Raw genomic sequence first — 14413 nt, 5'->3', positions numbered from 1 at the left:
GTTGTCTGAGGAAATACACCAAGCACAAGAACTGCTTCAGTAGAGTGGAGACTTCAGCTGCTAAAGTGGGCCTGAAGATGAATGGAAGTAAAACAAAGTATATGTCCTACAATAACAGGAGAGAAAGCATCACAACAATTGAGGGTGTAGAACTAGAGGAGGTAGATGACTTCAAATACCTAGGCGCTTGGATGAAAAGCACAGAAAGGGATGTCAAGTTACGTAAAGCAGCAGCATGGAGGCCGTGCAGGACAAAAACTCAAGATAATATGGAGGTCAACTCTTACCAGGAGGTTCAACCCCCGAATCTTCGCTGCAACAGTGGAGTCAGTGCTGCTTTATGGATGCGAAGCATGGACCATCACCCCTAAACTTGCAAAGGGTCTGGATGGCTGCTACACCCGTATGCTAAGAACTGTACTGAATGTGCATTGGAAAGAACATAGGTCAAATGCAGACCTATATGGAGATCTTCCCAAATTAAGCCACAAGATCAGGGAAAGAAGAACCCGGTTTGCTGGCCACTGTTCTAGAAGTGATGAGCCCGCATCAAAAATGGTTCATTGGACACCCAAGCATGGGAGGCGGAAACCTGGAAGACCTGCTCTGACCTACATTGACATTCTGAAAAATGACACTGGACTGGAGGCAGCAGACTTCAAGACAGCAATGGAGGACAGGAAGTTGTGGAAAGCCATCACAGTTCGAGGACACCACTCGAATTAAGCAAGTAAGCAAAAAGGCCGACGTATTGATTAGAAAATCGTGACAATTAATGAGATGAATTAACTAAAGAAATTAATGATGTATGTGTTATCGATGATGCGTATTTTCTTTATCTGACTGAAGTTAAAAATAGAAAGGCCAAAAACCTGTTCACGCCATAAGCAAGAACTCACTCGGAATTAATCCGCGCTTACTGAGTCTCCGTGATCCAAAAGTATACAAAAATTATAAGTAAATTAAAAGCACATTTCTAGTCAGATATTATATGAAATACGAATCATTGCGAAGTATTACAACACTCACGTAGCTGATCCTAAAAGGATCAGCGAATCTATCAGAATGTCCGAGTGCCGAAGTGCGAGTTGCAAGACATGAAAAACACGTCCACCCGGTACAAAGCCTGGGCCGCAACTCAGCCGTTCCAAAACAACACGATCTGCATTTCATTTCTATATCGCGCAAGCAATTTGGGTCGCGCAATTTGCGTACGCGCTGCGCCTGCAAAGCAAGCACGCAATACCTGAGCAAATGAAAATAAAGATTTAAATGAATAGATTATAAAATATGATAAAAATATGATTAGCGCTGCCGAAGTTTAAATGATGCTTTTCAATATTAGTAGGCCTACTGAGGAGCCTACTGGGGGTTCCGTTACAATATGGAATTTTTGGCCAAAAAACGAAAATTTCACTTTGACCCCCCCTCCACTGGGATTTTTTTTACGGGAAAATCAGTGGAGGTGTGCAGGAACATGACTCAACATGTGAGTATACTTCTATTGGGAAAAATGAAGTGATTTGCGAAAAAACAGGAAAAACCCAACTTTGAATGTGATTGGTCAGAAGCCAATAGCGACTGCTTGGTTACCATGGCAACGGTTTTATTACCTTCATAACATGGCCAACATATCCCTACATAAGCACAAACTCACTTGAAAGGTTTTGGAGATATTTGCAAAAATGTTGGAATTCATGATTTCCCTAAACCTTGCCTTTCGAACCACCTTAAGTACATATCATCAGATTTATAAAGTTTACTTCGAGTACTGTTAAATATCAAAAATATCAATTTTTAATCAGTTGCCATAAAATGTGTATTACATTGAGAATTTCAACAAAATTATTTGATATCAGAAGGACATTCTTCGTATTCATAATGCAATTCGATATGTCTGATGTGCTCTAATGTCACACAATAAATACTGTCCAAACGCTCATACCCCATCCCTTAACAACTGGAAATTTTCATTATTTGCTCAAACAACTTAGCGTGCCACATCTAACCCGTTAGCTAGATGATTTCCAACCTGTATGTTGCACTTTATACATAAAACTTTTGTATTGTGCAAGTTTTAACACACAATTTCAGTCACTGATTAGTACATTATCCTCAAGGTATTTTCCAATAAGTTTCTAACTGGAGAAATTTACAATTTGACCTCCAGATGACCTTTGATCTTGGAAGACCTCTGGTTGTTTTAAAAATTATCTTCCACACTTTGAAACTAATTTCCAGCCAGTATAAACTAAATCAGAGCCTTTTCTAATATCACATCTGCCACACCTTGCTACTAGTATTATTGGAATGAGTCTTAAGTATTCTGCTTCCTGGTTGATGCTACACCAGGCGGCAAAGCATTCGATCCCAAAGGGCAGGAGAAACCCATACATGTAGTACCATGCTGGGATAAAGACTACCATGTGCTGCATCAGACCTATTGCATCTATGACCAATGAAGAGAAAGAAGTAGATGGCAACAACCTGTTGGAGCTACTAGGCAAGAAGAGATGTGTAAGAAGTCTCAGTCTCTATTAAACTTCACCCACTCTAGCTGCAAGGCAAAGTTCTCCATCAACAAGCTCACTGGCTGTAGTAATACACCAAACTGTGTCTAGTTACAGCTAAATCCATGCATGCCATAGCCTCTGTTTTAGTGTAGAAAGTGCAAGATAGAACTGCTAAGGCTTAAAAGCCCACACCCACTCAGTGAATGCAGATGGTCATTTTCACAGTAAAGGGTGTAACTTTTGATTTTAGGGTCAAAATTTCAAACCACTTAAATATGTTTCTGTTTACTGAAATCATGCATAGAAGCAACTTAAATTCCAGTAAAATAATGTTTCAAGGCTTAAACCTTTTGATTTCTAATAAAAATTTGACATTTGCATAACATCTTGGTTAAAATCTAAGAAAAAATGTATTTTACATAACCTCAGAAAATTATGACATGAAAGCTGGAATACATGTGAAATCCCATTCCAAAGTAAGTCAACAGATATAACTTAAATTTTATACCATGTTTTGCTATGTTTGTAATTGCAGTTTTGAAAATTTTTAACATCAAGTGTCATTTACAATAGAAATTTCCAAACCTTAAACATATTTTTTAAGTTTTAATTGGGTTCCTAAAATAATTTGAATGTCTAACCTCATGTACAAATACTACTTGATGAAAGGAACCTCCCAGCCAAGTTTCACAGAAATTGGAGTTATTTTTTAGAATTGGCAATTCAAGCGATTTGTGTTTCGGAGGCTTCAGTTAACAACACAGGTGATCATAAAAGTAAAATATTTGGCTAACTACTACAAGTTGACATAAAAAAATAGGTAAAAAATATCACAATTACCAATTTTCATGCTTTGCTTCTAAGTATTGAATTTCAGTTGTGACAAAAATTAAATTATCACAGCAAGTCATTTTTTTTGTTTCGGAGGCTTCATGTTAACAATTGTTAAACATTGCAGAAGTAGTTTTTTTGAAAACAACAGTGTTGGGATCATCTAAGCTGTTCTTGTGTGTATTGAATCAATGATTCTATGCGGCAGATATTGTAGATTTATCACATGTTAATTTTTTCACCCATTTGTTAAGGGGTGGGGTATGAACGTTTGGACAGTATTTATTGTGGGACATTAGAGCACATCAGACATATCGAATTGCATTCTGAATACGAAGAATGTCCTTCTGATATCAAATTATTTTGATTTTTTGAAATTCGCAATGTAATACACATTTTATGGCAAATCATTAAAAATTGATATTTTTGATATTTAACAATATTTTATAATTTGTCATAAAATTTGTATTATATTGTGATTTTCAAAAATGAAAATTATTTGATATCAGAAAGACATGCTTCAGATTCAGAATGCAATTCGATAGGTCTGAGGTGCTCTCATGTCCCACAAAAAATACTGTCTAAACGCTAATAAACGCTCATTTTAGATCCCTTAAGTATGGTGTTTTTTGCATGTGAAGCCTCCGAAACAGGCTTTTGTGGGTATCAGTATATTTTTCAAACATTAACCACAATGTCAATTTTTTTTTAAATTTATGACATTCTGCACATATCAAGTAATAATTACAATGCAGATATCAGTATGAAACACATCAATTTAGATATGCATAGATGATAATTAATCTTATTGTTGTTTCGGAGGCTTCATTTGTTTCGGAGGCTTCAATTGTTAACGGAAAGTTTGTATTGGGTCCCATTTTCAAACGGTGATATATATCTCCACGATTTAAAAACATGTGACTTGGGGATCTACTTTGCTACATTTTGATAAATAGATTGGATGAGCTCTTTTATTTATATTTGCACAAGCTTGGTGAACAGTTTGTTTCGGAGGCTTCAAAAAAGTTAACGGAAAAACGGCTCTTTGAAGTCAAGATTTTATAAAATTTTTAAAAGCTTGCAAATCGACTAATTTTTGTTACCCATTTCAAGTTAAGATAACAACTGTTATGAATCAAGAAGAAGTGAAGAAATAACCAAGAATTATGAACCAAAGCTACACCCACAAAGTTTGTTAACAATTGTTAACGGAAAATGAAGCCTCGAAGCGACAAATATCAAGTCCGGTTCTCAAAAATACAGGGCTGTTCAGAATTAAATCTAATGTGGCAGTGTTTACTGAACATATGACTGTACTTTCAGGATAAGAAAAATTATCCATGAACTAACTGAAGAAAACACAGGGTTTTACAAAAATGTTACTGTTTTTTATAGTTTTTCAAAATGGCAATATTAAGTACATTTAAGCCTGCTAAAACTGAACGCAGTAACTCCCAAAGCTGATTATGCTACCCAAGGTAGCTGCTAACTAGATGACTTATGTGGCCAAAAAATCATGGAATTCTGTGGCTTTATTAGAACACTACGGATTAAAATGTTAAAAATCCAAAGTTACACCCTTTACCGTGAAAATGACCAGATAAGAAGCTTCTCCAGTCTGCATCACAGTCCAGCATTATGACTGAAGCCTTCTTCCAAAGAGCTTGAAGTCTATCAAATCACTGAAAACAGCAAGGAACCTGGAAATGATAATATCAGATTGTCCTCACCGAGTTTCTAAAGAACACAAGTCTTGAAGCTACCTCCTGGCTACCTTCATTCCTTTCCACCTCACCTGCATCAGCACCTCAACTACACCATATGATCCAGATGGAAGACTGCCAAAGTGATTGCTATCTTGAAGCCTAAGGGCTCATATTGAAATTCCCTTACACAGGAAGGTGTGCGCCATCCTGCAGCTTTCCTGTGCTAGCCTTCTTTTCTTAAAATCCTGGGCAGGGTGTATCACTGATGCATATAATCCATCCGTTTTATGACTGAGCTTTCCTGAGGCTAGCGCTTATCGAGGGAATCCTGCCTTCTTTCTGTGTGAAAGCGTGGTAGGGTATTTCAATATGAGCCCTAAAACCCTGCATATGATCCCAAGAGCTACCGACTGATATCCCTGCTTTCACTATCTACAAGCTCTGAAAGATGCTAATTATTTGAAACGTCTCTAACCTACTCAGACTGGCTTCTGGAAGGGCATATCAACTACCAACCAAGTTGCTAGACTTATCATTGACATTGGGCATGCCTTCCAGTACAAGCAGAAGTTTGGAGCAGTATTTGTAGCCCTAACGGCTGAGTACAACACTGTCTGGCATCGAGGTTTGTACCTCAAGCTCCTCAAGACTATATCCTATGATCCCAGATGTCAAGATTGTCAAGTTCATCAAGTTGCTCGTTCAAGACCGCTCATTCATTCTTGAAACATTCAATGGTGAATACAGCAGAAAGAGGAGGGTCTGAAATGGTGTGTAACAAATAAGGCTCTTGCACCCATACTTTTTAACATCTCTGTTTCAAACATGCTCAAAGGAGATTGTCAGCAGTACCTCAATGACTCAGCACTTGGTGTAGCCCATCACTCTTTGAAGCTATTGCTGGCCAGCTACTTCCACCAATAGCATCTCAAGCTCAGAACGCCAAAGACCATCAGGTCAGTTTTCCATCTTCCAAACAGATCTGTGCCAAACTGCACTTTGACCTAACGCTGAAGTACCTTTGTGTCACGTTTGACCAGTAACACAGCCTCTGTGTAAAGAACATTGCTGCCAAGACCCAAGCTTGAGTGAATCTTCTCAAGAAACTTGGTTGGGGAGCATCCTTTACCACCCTACGCATATCAACCTTCGCACTGGTGTACTCAACTGCTGAGTATGCTAGCTGCACCTTCATGGAGCCACAGCACCCACACTGACAATGTCGGTGTTGTCCTTAATGATGCCATGAGAATCATCATTGGTGCACTCACTGCAACACCTGTCAACAACCTCTCTGTTCTGTCTGGCATCCCTCCAGCAAAGCTGAGAAAAGATCTGCAGACCCTGAAGCTAGCCCAGAAGCGTGACCAGGAAGATAGCCTGTCCTTGTGGGCCACCATCTTCCTTGAAGACACTTTGCAACGCTACAAGAAGCTGCAGATCTGCTGCTGGAGTTACCTCCTCCTCCTGGATAGCAGAGTGCTGGGTATGGGATAAGGATTGGGACTTGGGAGACCTAAACCACCAACCTGAAGGCATTCATTTGTAAGCCCTCTTCTAATCCAAGTAGTTGGGGCCTTTCAAAGAAGGCCTGATGGGTGAATTTACATAGGGCCGGGACTGGATGTCAATGTCTGTCCCATCTACATACATGTATAAGTCCCCACATGGTACTATGGACTTCCAATAGCTTGATGAAGACACCATCAGCTGGCTGAGCAGAATACAATGCTGAAAAATGTGAAATTATAATCCAAAGTTGGTGCTCCACAGAGCAATTTTCCGCTGACCAAGTTACTTGGGTGACGCCATTTTTTCGTCTGCTATAGCATGGCATGATGGGCTCTCGTTTTTACTCGTATATATTCTCGCCCAACTCATGAATATTTATTATTTTACGTCATCAACTGAAGCAAAATTTTGCAATCTTTCCAGTCATACCACACAAGACATCATTTGATCACAAAAAAATGGTGAAAATTCCCGTTTCTTGTAGCGTTAATTTCGGTACGTTTTTACTAAATTTTTAACATCAAAATCGTGTAAATTACTCATAAAATATTAAGATTGCATTTTTGTTCAGGTGATTTAATGAAACTTTGGTGTGTTTTTAAGACAGTTTTGTAGAGCTTACTGGCAGTTGCATCTGCGGATTTGTGTGGTAGCCACATTATGACATGCTATTTTACTGTGTTATTGAATGGATAGCTTTGGATGCTGCATGTTTCCAACATTTAATATCTACTATACCAGAAGTTGACAGACAGAAATGTGTCGTTGTCAGAAGGGAAAATGGGCTAACTCCCTTTCTTTTTTGATGCTCTTTCCAGGGATACCAAATTTGTTGGGGTTAGTTGAAGAAATCCAAAATCCACCGGACTCGCTACTGGAACTATCATCAATGAAGTTGACACTAATTTGGAAGAAGAAGAAATATTGTGTGGTATTCTGTCGGTCCGTGTCACGTCACTTCCGGTTGATGATGTTCGAGTGAAAACAAGTCCCTGATTTGATTTTTGTTGATGATTTCTGTCATTGGTGTTATGTAAATTTCGACCGCAAATAGTCAGTGGAATCACACAACCGTTTCTAAGTCTTCAGAGTGGAAGAAACTAGACTCGCTGAGTCTCATGGACGCCGTTCCTATGTCCATCAGACTCGTATTTCCCATTTTGGATGTCAATGGGAAATACACACTTAACGATTTGCGCCGGTTAGAAACTTGAAAAAATCTTTAAAATTTTATCAATGTATATAAAAGTGGTACCAACCTTATTGTGCTTGCTAATTTAAGACTCGGTTGAAACAAAATTAAGGATCGAATGCATTTTAGTGTCCAAAAGGCAAAATTATCGTCAAAGTTCTGCGAAATCGGCACCCTAGCGAAGGGTTCAGAATTGAATCGGGAAGCGAAAATATCCGATCTTTGCGATCAAAAACACAAAATTACAACTTTAAACATACTATTGGCAAAAGACATTATTACCAAACAATATAGAATAGAAAATTTGACATCATTTTCTCAAAATATTGAAAAAATTTGCTCACTAGACATCGAAAAAGTACGCAATCCAATTCCCGTTCAAACGCGTGGGAAACTGAAAGTGCGATAATCGTGACTAGAAGAAACTTACTTGATTTACCGTTTATATACTGACAAACTTAAAATTAAATTCCATGGTCGAGTGACGTTTTTTCCGAAATTGAATATCACTCCAACTACATCGCTATGTAGCCTCCTTCACAGTCGGTTTCTGTTGTTCATAACAAACCGCGAGCCACATGCAGTTTGGGCCAGTAGAGATAGCCCGGATGTCCGACCGACAGAATACTGTGTATGTTAAGCCCGTGCGACAATACTCAAATTTAAGGGATGCACGTATATAGGAAGAAGAAGAAGGGTAAGCCTAAAATTGTTTCCCAGCTTCGGAGCTAGGCTTGGGCGGCTTTTGAATTTGACAATCATGCATTGCAATAAACGGACATACGGTTCGCGAATGACAAAACAATTTGACAATGAATGAGTAAACTGCAACTTACTTTTATTGTTAAGCTTATGGCGTCTAAAATCCTTTCGACGTGTACTATGTGAAGTTCACGTTGAGAGGTCATTCAGCGGTTGACAGATTTCCATGTGATCAATGAAAATGAAGCAATACTTCGCAGGAATTCCCCAACTACTATTCAGATTCTGACGATGCAAAAGTTGTCGCCATCGCCATTTTCACTGTTTTGGTATAGACTTGGTTGAAGTCTTTTTTATTCGCGCTGTCTTGCACACAAGCAAACATGAGATTTGAAATAAGTCTATTTATATATTAAAACATTCGCCTGATCTGTACGAAAGTCTGTATTAGCACTATGAATCGCGTGACTAAAGGGATGTCGCATTTGGTATGAGAATATAACAAGTTACAAGAACTGTCTTTAAAAATAACATTGGTGTGCCGATGAGGGGGGGGGCTTCAAAGGATTATGCCGTACACAAAATATTTAAAATGCAAAGAAATACACGGACGGTGCAATAATTATCTGGTCCAAATTATCTTGTGGGCAAAAAAAAAATGGGATAGGGGCCTACCGTATAGGGTAAGATGGGGTAAGTGGAATTAAGGATATCATTGGATATAAAACTCATGTAATTGTAAGGGAATAAAAATTGGACCCCGGGAATTGGACTTATGTTTTTATAATTCAAGTATAATCCTAGGACAATGTCTGGTGTTACTTTTGGGGCGATAGTCCAATTCAGTACAGAATGGCGAGGCCAATTATGATGACTCAACTGTCCCACTTACCCCAACATTTTGTTTGGGGTAGGCCTAAGCTTAAGGGGTAGGGTACATTTGACACATATGTGATGCGATCAAGCCAAATCAGTCGGAACTCGGCCATAATAAATTTTCAGTTTCCTATAGGATAGTAAAAAGCATTTACAAAGCTGGATTTTGCAGAAAACCCCATTGAAATTGAACAACCAGTTCCAAAGATATGAGCAATTTAAAAGTTTCAAAAACAAGAGGAAACAAAAGGAAAATCTTTCTTTGTTTGGCTATATCTCAAAATCAATATTTCCGAGTTCCGACTGATTTGGCTTGATCGCATCACATATATTAATATTATTACATTAAAAGAACATTTATATTGGAGCATTTGGGCATTATTATCATAATTATACCAACAAAATAGTAATACTATACAATCATTGTGTTTATTAATTTCATTTGAATACATGAGCCTGAGGCAGATTTTTTTTCTTGGTTTTTGGTCACAACCCCCCCCCCCCCCACAAAATCAATAATCAAGTCATTCAATAAGTGCTTTCTTTCAGTATTAATTTAATTTTTGACCTTGTTAGCGGCATTATATGCAATTTAACTTAGTAATTTTGTTATTTTTTGTATCAAAAATTAATTTCAAGAACCACTGTCACTCCCAGGCTACCCCAAGTGGATGGGGTAAGCTTGGACACCATACTAAATAGGCCTTAAAGGAGGATTTCGTGATCCTAGCATCCTCTTTTTATGACATTTTTCAGTAGATATCCACGAAAAAAGCTTATTTCCAAAATTTCAGTTGATTCTGATTTTGCGTTTGCGAGTTATGCATGATGCATGTGTATTACACTGCTCCATAGACAATGTGTTGTAATTTCGTTCTGGTGCACCAGAACGATATTCAAATTTGGCGATATTTTTGCTGAACGAATTAATCTGCAAGAAATATTTGGTACATAAACGTTATGTAGCCAGAGGTATCCAGTGGTGTAAAAATCTCAACTTTTTTGGGAAAAGTGGGGGATGAGGCTGTGGATCACGAAATGCCCCTTTAATTGGCTAAATTGCATGATTTCATCATGATTTTCAGGCTTGTAAAAGGTCTTTTTATGGTAAATGAAATATATTATCTCTCAATTTCTCCTAATTCTCAGCAAAGACTTTTAAATATTTGGTAATAAATTCCTCTAAGTTGGCCGCCACATCAAGGTACGGTAGTGTTGGTCTCAAGCATCTCCTGCAGCTTAAAGGCCCATTCAGTGATTTGCTCATCCGGTCGATCGTAAAAATCATCAAAATTCAGATGTTGGTATCTTTGTCATTGTCATTCCCTAAGTAAACATGGCCTGCTAGTGGTTCAGCCGAAAGCCTTGTATTTAAGACAAAAATAAAGAATTTCAATTTACACGAATTTGTAATTTAGATACTGACAGTATCTAAATTTAATAGCTACATGTATTCGAATAGGGCTTCAACTTCGTTAATCCTGCTGTTTTCTTTGTTTTTTGCCTAATTTTTAATTTCAAAAATACCAAATGACAATTTGAATGACTTATCCTTCACTTTTAAGCAATTTACAAACAATTAATTTTTTTACACTTTCGATAGAATCACTGAAAGGGTCTATACCAAATAAACTCCAATATTGAGCAGTAAAATTATAACATACATACTTCATACTTGCAATAAGTCACCATTCGGTATCGTATTGGTGGATTTAGTGCTGCAATGAAGATCTAGTGTAGTAAGTGTCCCACTTATCCCACACAGTAGCGTAGCTATAGGGGGTGGGAGGGGGTGGGGTGCAGAGTGCCCCCTGACAAAAAATGAAAGAAAAAGTGCCCCTCTGACCAGAGAAAATCAGGAGGGCAAAAAGAAAAAGGGCAAGGGCAAGGAGTCCCTTTGCTAGCAAAATTCAGGGCCAAAATAGTGTAAAATACAAAATTTTACATTGTAAGAATAAAGCCCTTTTCAGCCGGAGTGGGCGAAAATAGTGTAAAATACCATTTTTTTCGCGCTCAGGGCGTACATCACCTCAATGAGGCCTTTTTTGGGAAGCTCAAAGACATACAGTCTCTATGTATTGTATGCAACTGCAATTTTTTTCGTCTGTGCCCCTGAAATTTTATTCCCCCCCCCCCCGACCAAGAAAGCTGGCTACGCCCCTGACCCCACTGTCGCACTTACCCCATCTTACCCTATGCACTCTATAGGCCTAACCCGCAAATTCAATGTAATTAAAATTTTTGAAAATATGTTTTCTTTGGGGCAATCTATGAAGCATACCCTAAAGAGAAGATGGTAAACAGTAAATACCTGATTACAAAAACGCTCACGAATAAAAGTGTTTTGTTTTTCATAAAATGTTCTGCATTTTTGTCGTTGTTGCTGTTTCTTTCTTTTTTCTTTTTTCGACTTCGTGCATTTCATTCCTGTTCAAGGTGAAATTGCAGTGCATTTAACCAACGTGCTGTTCACCCTAGATCAGAAATGCACGAATTAAAAGTGTTGTAACTTCTTAATTATTCATGCAAGATATAAAAGTATTCATTTTTGGAATGAAAATTAGCCACACTGGAAATTAGCGAAGGAATCTAAATATAACCACATGCCACAGAGTGGGGCGGTAAAAGCACAAATTTTGGAAAAACTTCGCAAGAAACACATTTTGAGTAGGCCTAAATACGGCACTATTATAGAAAAATTCAAAAGCCAAAACTTGGGCTTTGGTATAATCAATACACACTCCGTTCCAGGATATTTTTACTAAAAAAAAAATTAACATATTTTTTTGAATAATGGAAAAATGTTTAAAGTCATATTTTGGCATTTTTTATTTGGTCAATATCCCAAAATTTGAAGACAAAAATGGTTCCTGGGTTGGAGTGTTTAGATCGCGGGGTTTAGATTTACAAAAACACACAAAAGGGTCAGTCCATATGATATCAAGGAGGTCCCCACCTGACCCCCTCAGATTTGCTTTATATTTTAGTCATATGTTGTACCTGTAAAAATATTAAAACCTGCAAATTTGAGGTCTGTAGCTCTTACGGATTTTCTGTGGTAGCCATTTAAAGTTGGCGTATGGGGTCTAAATTTGGACTCAAAAGTTGCCCTTTAAATAAATGTCATCTTTGGGAGTCTGTGACTTCTTTACAAAAAAGAGAGAGAGGTCTGAAACCTTGTATACACACTAACTGCATGCCTAATTTGTCAAAAGTAAAAAAAAAAAAAAATTGGTAATTGCGCGTTGTGTCACGGGGTCATTAAATATGCAAGAAAAAATATAATGTTTTGTAAACTGGCAAGTTTAGCCCCCCTAAATTCACATTTTTTGTCAGATTAATTATTTTTTGTTGTCACTGATGCTAAATATAGGTTAAATACAATACATATCCAAAAAATTGAGGTCACAACTCATTTACATTTCAAACAGCGCCCTCACGAAGATGAAATTTATTGCAAATTCAACATTTTCAGGAGGTCCAAAGTCGATGTGGTCCACCTTCAAAATTTATAAAACATTTTTTTATATGACTACTAGTCTTAAATTACAACTTTGCAAAGTCCCAGTAATTGTCTAGGTTGACTTCATATAAAACGACAAGCCCAAAGTTGACCATTTTCTTATGATTGCATGTACTGCAAATGTGCCGAATTTGGAAGTCTTAAAGTCAAATTGGCCCCAACATTGAAAATAAAATGGAAATTAAAGTAAATAGGGCCAATAACTACGCATCTAGTCATTTGTTTTCAATATTGTGGCCATTTTGACTTTTAAACCTTCCGAATTCGGCACCTTTGCAGTACATACAATCATAAGAAAATGGTCAACTTTGGGCTTGTCGTTTTATATGAAGTCAACCTATAAAATTACTGGGATTGAGCAAAGTTGTACTTTAAGACTAGTAGTCATATAAAAGTGATGTTTTATGAATTTTGAAGGTTGACCACATTGACTTTGGGCCCTGAAAATGTTGAATTGCAACTTAAATTTCATCTTTGCGAGGGCGCTGTTCGAAATGTAAATAAATTGTCACCTCTATGTCTTATATATGCATTGTATTTGTCCTATATATCGCATCAGTGACAACAAAAAACAATTATTCTGACAAAAATTTAAATTTAGGGGGCTAAACTTGCCAGTATAAAACATTACATTTTTTTTTTGCATATTTAATGACCCGTGACACAACGCACAATTACAGACATTTTTTTAATACTTTTGACAAATTGGGCATGCAATTAGTGTGTATACAAGGTTTCAGACTCTCTCTTTTATTAGGAAGGTACAGGCTCCCAAAGATGAAATTTATTCAAAGGGCAACTTTAGGGTACAATTTAGATCCCCCTACTCCAAATTTAAATGGCTGCCACAGAAAATCTGTATATTGAAAATAAAATGGAAATAAAAGTAAATAGGGCCAATAACTACGCATCTAATCATTTATTTTCAATATTGTGGCCAATTTGACTTTTAAGCCTTCCAAATTCGGCACATTTGCAGTACATGAAATCATAAGAAAATGGTCAACGTTGGGGTTATCGTTTTATATGAAGTCAACCTAGACAATTACTGGGACTTTGCAAAGTTGTAATTTAAGACTAGTAGTCATATAAAAAAAATGTTTTATAAATTTTGAAGGTGGACCACATCGACTTTGGACCCCCTGAAAATGTTGAATTTGCAATAAATTTCATCTTCGTGAGGGCGCTGTTCGAAATGTAAATGAGTTGTGACCTCCATTTTTTGGATATGTATTGTATTTAACCTATATTTAGCATAAGTGACAACATAAAATAATTAATATGACAAAAATGTGAATTTAGGGGGCTAAACTTGCCAGTTTACAAAACATTACATTTTTTCTTGCATATTTAATGACCCCGTGACACAACGCGCAATTACCGATTTTTAAAAAAAAAAACTTTTTGACAAATTGGGCATGCAGTTAGTGTGTATACAAGGTTTTAGACCTCTCTCTCTCTTTGTAAAGAAGTCACAGACTCCCAAAGATGACATTTATTTAAAGAGCAACTTTTGAGTCCAAATTTAGACCCCCATACGCCAACTTTAAATGGCTAC

At 37.3% G+C, this 14413-nt stretch overlaps 1 protein-coding gene across 1 annotated transcript in view; it reads right to left on the bottom strand.

Moving 5' to 3' along the window:
* Nucleotides 1-8771, bottom strand: part of LOC140148728 (RB1-inducible coiled-coil protein 1-like) — a 65076-nt gene extending 56305 nt beyond the window's left edge. The window contains exon 1 of the mRNA XM_072170776.1: nucleotides 8591-8771. The gene's annotated coding sequence lies outside the window, so the exon portion shown is untranslated. The remainder of the gene's footprint in view (nucleotides 1-8590) is intronic.
* Between the last annotated feature and the right edge of the window lie 5642 nt (nucleotides 8772-14413).

Source organism: Amphiura filiformis, chromosome 3 (assembly GCF_039555335.1).
Source record: "Amphiura filiformis chromosome 3, Afil_fr2py, whole genome shotgun sequence".
Lineage (NCBI taxonomy): Eukaryota > Metazoa > Echinodermata > Ophiuroidea > Amphilepidida > Amphiuridae > Amphiura > Amphiura filiformis.
This window is presented reverse-complemented; position numbering and strand designations above follow the sequence as displayed.